This window comes from Cyprinodon tularosa, unplaced genomic scaffold (genome assembly GCF_016077235.1).
Source record: "Cyprinodon tularosa strain WSP-4 unplaced genomic scaffold, ASM1607723v1 ctg159, whole genome shotgun sequence".
Lineage (NCBI taxonomy): Eukaryota > Metazoa > Chordata > Actinopteri > Cyprinodontiformes > Cyprinodontidae > Cyprinodon > Cyprinodon tularosa.
The window spans coordinates 1,730,529-1,741,976 of NW_024038427.1; positions in this window are offsets into that span (position 1 = coordinate 1,730,529).

Sequence of the window (11,448 nt, forward strand, 5' to 3'; positions counted from 1 at the left end):
TCGTCCCCGTAAACTCCCGCAGATCTCCCTGATTTTCGTCAGTTTCCGACAATTTGCAACCAGCGCTTGTCCGCGTTTGTCGTGCCACAAATTGTCGGAAACGGACTCTGACGTATGTGGAGAGCGATCAGCTGTACTAATGGCCCTAATTAGCATATGAATGCAGCAAACCCACGCGGCTGGCCAGGTCTGGCTTGAATAACCTACTCAGTATTGGCTGAAACCACTATTCTCAAACAAGTGAAATCGCTCGTGATTGGCAGCAAAACCACACGTGGCCACGCCAGGCTTTAATTTTCTTACTGAGTATTGGACGGAACCACTTCTTTTTAAACAAGTAAAGTCGCTCGTGATTGGTTGGCATATATATATATTTACATATAAATTTACATATATATATATATATATATATATATATATGAATATATATTTATTCATTCATATATTTATTCATTCATATATTTATTCATTCATATGCTGTGTATTTATGTTATCCTACACTACTACACAATTATTAGGCTACCATCAAGGACATGAATGAATTTATACAGGAAATGAACATTTGCCAGGAAGCTGTTTATGCAAAGAAAGAGCTTTATTAAAACACACACAACTATATACAACGCGTATCCAAACACATGCGTATCTAAAAATTACAAGTCCGTGAACGGTCCGTTTGCTTCCTCGGGGTTGGAGGTAACTGGCAGCATTCCCTCCGAGGCAGGTCCGATGTGCAGACGCCTGCTGTACGTGGCCCTGTACTTCGGCATCGCTTCTAACCGGGACCGCAGCTTAACACAGATTTCAGAGAGATCCGGCCTACGAAATGGCGGCGACCGTACAATCCATCCAGAGACACCGCCAACGAACCATTCTTCTTCGTCGGACATGAGGCCGACGGTGGCGGACTTCCAGAGTTCCACTTCCTCATCTGCTAGCACACTCTGCCTCGCTTTCAGCAGCTGAAAAAAAAAAACAATGAATCAGCGCACTGCGTATGGACACAACACATCAATGCACCTGAAAAATAGTCACCAAATAAAGTCTTACCCTCTTTCTTCTGGCCCGACTCTGAGCAGATTGCTTGGCAGCCTCCGCACGCAACGTGTTGGCTGGCTGCGTATATCTGAAGCTCCTGCGTACCGTCTCAAAATACGTCTTACAGGTAGCTGGAAAACAATTAAATGAGAGTGGTATGAATAAAAAATCAAACGCAGGTCACAGTAACAAGGAAGGAGAAAACATTAAAACAAGTCACTTACACACAATGTCGTCTTTATCAACATCGTGCAAATCTGGACTTACTGATATGGCTCCGAGCAAATAGGAGGTCTGTGAAAACAAAATGTACAGCTATGGTACTATCCATCCGTATCCATTTCCTTTTACTGCAGAATGAAAGCATATTCTTTAAATCTTACCCTTGCTCCGGTTCATAGCGCCTGCAATTAGTCTCCAAGTTGTGAAGACGGCGTACTGCTTCCTGTGAATCACAAAAAATACACTTTAATAAAGCTTGTTCTTGCAAGGCTACTATTAGCCGTAGCTTTAGGCTAGGCTGTTATTAGCCGTAGCTTTAGGCTAGGCTGCTATTAGCCGTAGCTTTAGGCTAGGCTGCTATTACCCGTAGCTGAGGCTAGGCTGCTTTTAGCTTAGCAGGCAGTAATCAAACATATATTTACCGCTAGCATCTCTTCTTTGAGTTCGTCTTGTTCGATGCAGAGTCGCCATCGCGTCCAAGAGGAGTTTTACCCCGAAATCCCACATACTCCGCTCCAGACCACCTGCACAAAGCAAAGCATACATCCTCCGATGTGGCTGCAGAGCTCCGCTCTGAGTTTCTTGGAGATCGTAGAGAGCATGCGCGAGATGAACCAGGGTTTCCGCGGATCAATAAAAATAATTAAAAATTCATTCATTTTTTTTTTTAAATCAAGGCCTTAATTGGCACTAAAATTATTTAAATATGTTTATCGAAGTATTTATAATTCTTTAATAAAAAATGCTTATAAAAACAATTTCGTGAGATATATTATATCGCTCCAGGCGGAGAAAAAGCTAGAGGATATATATATACGTATATATGTGTGTGTGTGTGTGTGTGTTTTTACATACATACAGGAGTCATGGAACTGTGCTACAGCTCCTTCATATTTCATGTACACTAATAACTTGTGTACATGGTTCTTGTTGATGGCATTAAAATAATTTCTAATAGCATTAAAATAGCATTAAATTAGAGTCACTCATTCCTGTATAAACCCTGTGAGCGCTTAATTTAATATGACATATTAAAAAAATCCCACCATCATCCAGCATATGTTCAGTTTCGGCCCAAATATATATATATATTTTTGTAGATTTTTGTAACGGGGATAAGGACAATTCAAAACTACTTTTTTTGAATGAACTTGTTCTCTACTCACAAACTCTGCATCTCTTTTCATTCCTGTAATAAGAAGTTTCTTTTGAATGGATTTGATTAAAGTTTAAGTCCCTCGGTATAAAATAAATATTTTGATGGAGATGAGAAATCTGCTTCCTCGTTGGTAAATAACCAATAGTTTGGATCCAATCATTTAAATAAACAGTGTTAGTTTTTTTTTTTTTTTTATATATATAAGAATTGTGCTATAATTTCTAGTCACCGATCTGTTGCTGCTATATTTTAATTTGACGAACCGGAATTTGTCGATGTTCTTTTTCCTGTTCGGTGCGATTGCAATTGCGGATCTTAACCTGGCCGGACCTTATGACCACAGTGTACCAATCTTCTGATGGCTACTTCCAACAGGATAATGCGCCATGTTATAAAGTGAATCATCTCAGACTCATTTCTTGAAACTTTTCCACTTAAGTAATTGTGAATTGAGCATATTGACAGACAACATTTTATTTTTTATCTTAAATGCAATTTTTTTTTTTTATAATTACTGCTCTAAATGTATTGCTCTGTCAGCTAAAGATCTGTTTTGGTCTCTATACTTTAATTAAATAAATCAAATCAAGCTAAAATGTAAGAGGCTATACTGAGCCTGATCTCTTTGTATCAGAGATTTTCTTACCTTTTAGAAAAATGTCACTTGGAGTAAAACCCCCCCTGCAACCCTGATTTGCATTTGTATAGCTCACAGCATGTTCATTTACATGTTAAAGCCTCCCCTAGAATTCCATGGGGGGAGGCATGGGGGGAACACTGCCTAAGAAAGTCCACGTCAATTTCTGACAATTTACGGGAGTTTTCGGCGAAGCCTGCAAATTGCCGTAAACTGCCGCTAACCTGAAGTTCCACGACAATCTACAGTGCCGCATAGGGGTGGGTATTGCCAAAGAAGTCACGATTCGATTCGAATCACGATTCACAGGCCACAATGCGATTCTATCACGATGCATCACGATACTTGAAATATTGCGATGCATTGCGATATTTTCACTGAACACTGTTAGAAAAAAATACAGCCATTACCAGTGGCTGACATGCAACTGCATTCATACATAGCTTTATTTTTTAAATGACTTTTGGAGGTGTTGCCATGAAAACAAATATTACTGTAACAATATATCAACTTCATTTTTACCTTTGTTTTTAAAACCAAAATGCTTCCAAACATCGGATTTGAAATGTGATGGAGCCGGACGAAGTTTCTTAATCTCCTCTGTTTTTTGTTTTTGAATGACACAAGGCAGCGTGCGTCAACACATCCGCAGCGATATCTACTGGACTGGAAGTTATATTACACTTGTTTTTGGCTGATGTTCGCCAACCATTCATGCAATTTTATTTATTCATTTTTTTAAATTAATAATCGATACTTGGCGTCAAGAATCGATGCAGTAGGTCACGAAAATTAGAATCACGATGCATCATCATGACGATTATTTTGCACACCCCTAGTGCCGCATATTGACGAAAATCCCACTTTTCATGCAGTGTACAGAGCCACTAACTTTCACATTTGAAAATATTATTTACTGCCTAACCACAGAGTTTTTTGGCAGCAAACTCTCTTCCCCTGCTTACAGAGCATCTTAAAATATTGCACTGAAAATAATCATTCTGTCTCAATGCCTCAATTGTTTTAACATCAGTCTAAACTATTTTAAGAACTGTTTAGTTGAAACTTTACTTGTTTAATAACCCTTTTTTCTGAGACAGTCTTGCTAAATAAAACACAAGAACCACAGAGAACCATTTCACATGGAGTGGCCATGGTAAAGAATAGGTGAATCAGGTGCCACCTCTCAGATGAGTATGTCAGAGGCATTTTTCCTGGACTAAAGAGAAAAGGAACAGGATTGATGCTCAATCATCGAAAGTATTGCTTTCATATGAAAGTAAATCCTGAATTTCATATGAAAATCAAGATGAGTCTCGAGGAAACGTGGGACAGAATTCATATTGCTAGATGTGTGAAGTTTATACAAGCAGTAATGATTTTAGATATCATGTCAGCTCCTGGTGTTAGTCCACTTTGCTTTCTAAATTCCACAGTCAATCCATTTACCAGAATATCACTGAGCCATTCATGATTTCCTCTGCCCATAGCTGTAAGAAGGTGCTGATTTTACTTCCAGCAGGACTTGACGGTTGTCCAAACTGTGAAATGTACCAAAGGTTAGTTTGATGACCACTGTATATATATATTAGGGCTTCAACAACGAATCGATAAAATCGATAAAAATCGACTTTTAAAAGCGTTGGCAACGAATTTCATCATCGATTAGTTGTGTCGCGCGATTAATGCGTCATCCGCCGCCGTCGTCATCACTGCCACTTGACTGAAATAGGGGAAGAACAAGAAATACGGCAGAGCGAGCCAGCGCTGCAGGTGCAGTGTTGCCAACTCAGCGACTTTGTCGCTATATTTAGCGACTTTTCAGACCCCTCCAGTGACTATTTTCACTGGTGGCTTTTGGAGACTCTTACGTGAAAGCATGTATCGTTCCTACGCTTGTCCTCCAGCGGCAGCTGCTGCCGTGGGGCGCCTCCCCCATCCCAACCCCGTTCTCCCGCAGGAGTCCCTCTCAGCGCTGCAGTCAGAGCCGCAGGATGTTTACCCTCAGCGTCCAGACTGCAAATGAAGCGCGCATGCACCGGGATTGACGGCGCAAATTGATCACAATAATTAATATAGCCTGCGCTTTGTAAAGTGAAAAAGTCGTAACATGCAACTTTTGTCAAAACAAATTAACATGGCATGGATGCACCACTGTTATGATGCAGCACCTGAAAAGAAAACACGTTGGAGCCTTCGATGGCAGTGAAGAGAGCTGATCAGCAGGATGAGCGACCATGTTTGTTTCGTTTTAAAGTGGGGAAACGTAACTTTAGTTTCTCAGGTAGCTCATCTGATGCTTTCCTTACCTTGTTAGTAGGTTACAGACAGTGATAAGGTTGGCTACTTATTTTACTTTTAATTTCATTTGAATTAGCAGCGTTTATATTTTCTTTATAAATAAATTAACTTGCAAATTATGAGGGCAAGGCTTTTAAAGTTTAAATCTTCTGGCAAAGATAAAGTAAAGAAGATCCTGCAATTTATGGAAGTAAAGCAGAATAAAATCCAGCAAGATCAGTAATATATCAATTAATTATATGCCACATTCCCATGTAAATATCTGTCTTTGGAGGATGTGTTTTTTAGCACCCCTAGTTCTCTCATTTTTATTCCAAATACAATTTATAATTTGAATCACAGGGCTATTTTTATCTCTATGGTTCAGTATTTTCTCAAGTAGCAACTTTAACTGCTATACTTTCCTGTCTTAAAAGGCAGAACTCTTCTAGCCTAAAAAAACTCATTTGTTGAAATGGGGGGCCCTATTGTTTCAGCCCCTTAGGGGCTTTTAAAAACAAAAATGCCTGTCTTTTTTTGCGCTTTATGAAACAATGTACCCTATATTTTGTGGATGTACAGCTACATTTCTCATGTAAGTTTGCATAGTTTTAACACAAACATTTATTTTTCATATTGCACCAGTACAGTTAATGGGCAACCTGTACTTGTGTGCTTGTCTGTTCTGTCTAAAATGTTTATTTTGGAATAAAGAGGTTAATATAAAAAATATTTTTTGTCTGATTCATTGATTAATTGAAAAAATAATCGTCCGATTCATCGATTTTTAAAATAATCATTAGTTGCAGCCCTAATATATATATATATATATATATATATATATATATATATATATATATATATATATATATATATATATATATATATAGTAATCTTATTTATTAATTTCAGATAGATGAGAAGCAAAAATAAAGAGTGGTGTTTCATACAGGGGGTTGGCAATGAGAAGATTGGAGCATCCTACCATCTCTCACCAAAATGCAGTGAAATATCTTGCTCCATTAAAATAATAAGTGTTAGCTTGTTTTTATTACATTCTGGGACTCATTTTCTGGAAATATAGCACGGTGTGGGAATTGACAGCTCCTTGTAGGGCCTAATGCTAGGACCGCGTGAGGGGAATTGCTGTTTTGGGTCAGGGCTCACATTTAGGACTAAAGACTGAACTGATTTTAGATTGGGGCTAGGTTTAGGGAATAATCCATAATGGTTAAGGTTAGGGTCATGGTTAGGCTGTAAAAATTATTTGAAGTCAATAGAAAGGCCCCACAAAGATAGTGCAGCAAGTTTGTCGGGGTGTGTATAGTATATGTATGTGTGTGTGGTCACATTTTTGTTACCTTGCATGGACAATTTCTCAGACATATGCTACATTCTGTGGACTTACGTATGAATACTTGTTGCGACAAAACGTTAGTCCCCATGAGGATGTCTCTTCTTGGGGTGGAGGCTAAGTTTAGGAATAAGTTGTGAATTCAGTTTAGGTTAGGTCTAAGGTTAGGCCATAGAAATGAGTGCCATATGAATGGAAGTCAATGTAAAGTCCCCTCAAAGATAGCGTGACACAACACACAGTATGTGTGTCATGTGTATAGTAGGGGGGTGGCTACATGTATGCCATGACAAGAAAAATCAAACGGAGAAAATAACTAGAGTGAACTCAGCTCAAGGCAGTATGAACCCCCAATGCTACTCCTCTAATCCCTGCTGTTTTTCTCATACCTTCTTCTGTCCCCACACACCCCCTCTACAACATTTTGCATTTGTGTCACGCTTGAGTTTGAAACAGCTTCCGACAGCAATGGAAACATAAATGCTCAGGCAATAGCTAAATTGGAAAAGGAGAAGAAGGGTGCATGCTGAAATAACAAAAGGCTGGCTTTTTCATGGGTAGAATATTTAAAATCAAACTTTATGCATTGTGGGAATAGTGACCATTTTGCTGGATATTGTAACCTTAACATTCCCAACACTGCGTGATATTAATTGAGCTAAATGTGAATTTCTTAAAAATCTTACTTGCGTGTGTCCATATCCAAGTTACAGTATCAGTTAAAAATGTTTGTCATCATCAGTTTTTTTTTTTTTTTATTGTGTGAATTACAACGAAGAGTGCGAATTTTGAAAGTAGGCGACAATGAGTTGAAAAATTTTTTCACTATTACTACATACCTTGCTATAGTGGTTATTTTTTTTTTATTCTTATTCTTATTTTATTCTTATTTTTTATCTTTATTACATTGTATAGTTGGATGTGTGTACATATTATATTAAAACTGTAACTGGAGCATGTAACAAAAGTAATTTCCCTCTGGGATTATTAAAGTATTTCTGATTCTGATTCTGAATTTAGAAGCAGTCAGAGACCATCTCACAGAGTGGCTCTCAGTCCAGTTGTTTCGTTCAGATCAGCTTAGACTTAGCTTGAGTGTATTTTTACCTTGAAAAAGGGTCTTGACCAAGCGAGGAAACAATCTATGGTCTGTTCAAAGAGGACTCCATTTGGCAGATGTGAATACACCAAGGGAATACTTAGTAGTTATTATAGTGATAAATGCTTGTAAGAAATCTTTTAATGTATAATTAATTTCTTTTTTTTTTTTACATGTTCTAATAATATTATCCTATGGTTGTTCAGTTGTCTTGTACCCACTTTTCAGAACATTTCAAGACATTTTGGCTAACTACCAGTAACTTTTTAAACCGCTCTCATACATCTCTTCTGCAGTATGTATCATTGCATCATAAACACCAGTTTAGAAAGTTCAAGTATAATTTAAAGACCTCTGTTTAAAATTGATGGGGTAGCAGATGCGTTGCAATCTGTTCAAAGTTAGGCTACAGACACTCTGCAGCCAATAGCAGTGTGAATGTCAGCATATAAAGATGATCCCTTCTTTTCTTTATTTATTGTTTTCTTTTTCTTTTCATGTAATGTGATGACTGAGAACCTAAAGAAAGTAATCCCATTTAGATGGTAAAAAATTGGTAAGGAGAGAGCTTTGTATTTGGGTTTCTGAAAATCCAAACAAAAAGTGGTTTAGAGCACAATTCATGTCTAATCATTACTGAAATTCTCCAAGCAAAGAAGTGTCCAGTTTGTCCACTACCCTAATAAAGTCTTGGTTAACCTACACAGTTAAAATACTAGTTATTATGTAAATGTTCTGTAATGCTAAGTTGGATATTTTGGATAATTTGTTTTAAAGCCACATTGCCTGAGCTGAGTAATCTGATCAACTTCTGTATGGGATAATTTACCTGCACATCCCTCTGTGGAGAAAGTACCCCACAGCTGCCACTTTCTATGAGACATTAAGGATCACAGGATGTTTTAGCCTTTTTGTCCTGTAGCCAATTTAGCTTTGGTCTGTTGTGAATGGGCGGCCTACTTGTTTATAAGCTGGTATTAAAATGTTTGCTCTGTTAAGTATACATCTGAATTAAATTATAAATGTTGCCAAACTTCTAGATATTATCTTTTATTTTATTTTGTTTTTATCAAAGTTCTTCAAGTATGAAATAATATTGAACTTGTTGTGATTCTATAGTTAAATTCTATTCCCAGCCCGCTGGGAATTTATGTTTCTGATACTTTAAGATGTTTATTGCCCTCCCCTGTAGGGGTGGTAAAATATCTTATTTAATCAGATATTATTTCAGCTGTTATATAGTGCTTATGACACACAGTCCTACTAACTGTGTGTTAGAACAATAGATGAAAGAGTGATTCGAGCACTAATCATGGTCAAACAGTTTTTTCTGCACATACATGGAATAAATTCACCACAACTTCTGTTCAAAATAGAGTTTATTAACAAAAAATCATTCAGCTCCACGTCAAACGTATTCCAGTTTAACACTCTCAACTAAGACTAGTAAAACTCAACTAAACTAAACTAACTACTATGTACAAAGAGGAAGGGGAAACGGTTGAAAAACATATTACAGTTCAAGATGGATTCTGTGTTTGAAACCAAAGTTTATCTGGAATAATTTGGGATATGATCAGTGATGGGACTAACGGCGTTGAAAGTAACGGCGTTACTAACGCTGTTACCTTGTTTTAGTAACGAGTAATCTAACTAATTACTTTGACTGTAACTATAACGCAGTTACCATTGCAGACACCCCGTTACTGCGCGTTACTCAGGTCGCATAATGAACCTTTTTTCATGATAGGACTCGTGCGCAGCTGCGTGAAGCTGACACCCCACCCACGTCAAAAAACTCTGCAAATAGACTGAATGGTTGGTGCAACATTAGTGCAGATTTGTGCAGAAAAAAATATTGTTTGTGCTACTTTTGTTTAAGAGATATTAAAGATTATTTTTTAGATCATCCAGAGGTGCGCGCCTTGTCGTGAGAGAAGGGAGGATGAGAATGGCTGATGTATAGTGAGATTCCGTTTGTCGGTTGGGTAGGTGGGTGTTTCTGCTGGTGGGTGTTAACGTACAGCACACACAGAGAGATGGAGAGTGAGGATGACTCCAGCAGCAAAACAGCATTTTCCTGATTAAAATACCGGTGTTACGTCGAGCTGCGTTTCCCCATCAAATACGGTTTCCCCTGCATCTCCGCACAGCGCAGGCAGCACGAGTCACCGCGCAAGCGACAGGAAACGCACATGCTCGCTAAAGGCGCGCAACAGTCGCCCTGTGCTCGCGCCACAGGAGAACTATGGAGAGCGTGAACGATCAAATGAAAGGGAGAAATCTGGATGGATGGATGGATGGATGGATGGATGGATGGATGGATGGATGGATGGATGGATGGATGGATGGATACTCTGCCTTTTCAACCTACTGTATTTTTTATTTTAAACATTATTTGATGGCCTTTGTGGCAGGGATGGAGATCCATATTTTATGTCACACACAGAGTATACATCTAGATAGATAGATGGATAGATAGATGTTGCAGTATCTATAACAACCCAAACACACAGGATTTCAGAATGAGACATCCCCAGTTATTAATTTCACCAGATCAGAATGCCCTGTTAAAAAACTTCACATGGCGTTCCCCCCTGATGTCATTTACGTTGAGTTGCAATAAATGCTAAACTCTCTGCAGGTTCTTGTCTTTGTCGTCCGCTCTATTCAGCTGGCTTTGGAAACACACGGCGAGAAGGTGGGGTCTGGGTGGTGAGGGTTACGGGGGCGTGAAACGCAAAAGTAACGCAATAGTTACTTTTACTAGTAACTAGTTACTTTTATTGTGGAGTAACTCAGTTAGTAACTCAGTTACTTTTTGGGAGAAGTAACTAGTAACTATAACTAATTACTTTTTCAAAGTAACGTGCCCAACACTGCATATCACATTTTTTCAGCCTTTTTCTTTGCCTGTATTTTTCAGTACAACATACAAAATTAATCTGATATCTACATGATGAAGGTATGTAAACTTCTCAGTCTGTGCAGCCCCTGCAAAAAAAGTGTCTTCTCTTGCTAGTAGAGTTGCATTTGTTGGATGTGGAAATTTTTGTCTGTGTGATTGATAGAGACAGTGCTGTCAGTGAGGTCGAACATAATAAGGGCTTTTTGTTTAAGCTGTGGAAGGACCATGAGCAAGATCCTGTCTTTTCAAAACACTTGCTCTTTAAGATGCAGAAAGCCTTTGTCTTTAGGAAGGTCAGTTTTCTCTAATTCCCTGCCTCTCTCCCCTCTCTCTTCCCATCTTTTGAAGAGCTATTGAAACTCGGATGATAAATTGTTTTTGATGCCTGGTGAGAGAACATTTTCGAGGTAGGAATGGATGGGTTTGGATGAAAGATGATTATAAAAGCATTAAGAAAAATGGGCAATCAAATAGACATGTCTGATGAAGGATATAAAATAAGTAGCAACCACATAATTCTAGAGTTCTCTTTATTTTCTTAGATATAATGTCTAAAACTCATTGCTTGTGTTAACATATCCCCACATGGGGTATTTCGAATTATGGATGCAAGTACACATGCTCACTGACAAAGCCCCATCAGTTGGCTGCTGGGGACACTGACCTGGAAAGGAGAATCTGAGCTGGCATAAACTCCTTAGAGAGTTTTCCAAATTATGTCTTTTAGTTTGTTTGTTTGTTATGCTTTTAC